Source organism: Oxyura jamaicensis, chromosome 4 (assembly GCF_011077185.1).
Source record: "Oxyura jamaicensis isolate SHBP4307 breed ruddy duck chromosome 4, BPBGC_Ojam_1.0, whole genome shotgun sequence".
In the NCBI taxonomy this organism is placed as follows: Eukaryota; Metazoa; Chordata; class Aves; order Anseriformes; family Anatidae; genus Oxyura; species Oxyura jamaicensis.
In genome coordinates this window covers 72,293,200-72,294,256 of record NC_048896.1, presented here as the reverse complement: position 1 = coordinate 72,294,256, position 1,057 = coordinate 72,293,200, and positions in this window count along the sequence as shown.

Genomic DNA, 1,057 nt, shown 5'->3' with positions numbered 1-1,057 from the left:
TTTCTTTCTTTCTTTCTTTCTTTCTTTCTTTCTTTCTTTCTTTCTTTTGTGGGTTAAGCTTTGCTTACAACAATTTATGTTGCTGTTTTTATGTGTTGACAAACAGTAACTGCTAGGCCAGGATGCCCTGCTATGGTATCCGTCACAGGATGCTGGGATTCAGGGAATTCAGGGAACAGAAAGCTCCAAAGAATTGTTGTATCAGAAAAAGCCAGATGAAAATGTTCACACTGTAATTCAAAATCTCATTTCATCTATATTGGCTTCACAAAACTTGTGATAATATGTTATAAAATGATGAATTTTTCATTGCAACTTGCTGAAGCAAAATGGATAGGCTTCCCTGAGCTGGCGATATGGGATGCACAGGGAATTCAGGAGTGGCTTGATATAGTCTTCATTGTGCATCCTAGAGCCGGTGGGAACCCACTGAAAGTTGGCTGAATTTTAAAATCAAATTGAAGAGAGAATAAAGTAACAGGGGGATTTGGGTTTGGTGTTATAAAAAAAAAAAAAAAAAAAAAAAAAAAAGAGAAAGAAAAGAAAAGAAAAAAAAAGCTTCAAATTTTCACAGCCTGCTTATTTTCAGGCTCTCTAAGCTAAAAGGCACTTTTCATTGGGAACAAACTGTGAGACACGTAATTTCAGTGTCTGTAGTTATGCAGCTTTCCCTGGGCTGATGTGCTCAAAACGTGTGGCAGCTCAAAAGCAAAGTGACATCTGGACGTGGCAGATTCTGGCAGAAAACCCTGCTGGGTCTGGGCGGGCACCGCTCGTGCTGTAATAGCACCGCAGCCTGCACGGACACGCAGACCTACACAGCACCTCATCCAGCGCTGCCCCTCGCCCATGCCCAGAGCCAGGCCTGAGGAAGGACAGACAGACAGATGGACAGACAGGCCTGCTCTCTCCTCAGGCTTCATTCTGCTCAGAGACTGACCAAAGCCCTGTGATGACAGGCTGAATGCTCCTGCCAAAAAGTGCCGCCAGCACAAATCACATAGCTGCTTCTCTTTATTTCTGAGAAATACTAATCTCTATTTGAGTGGTTCAAGAT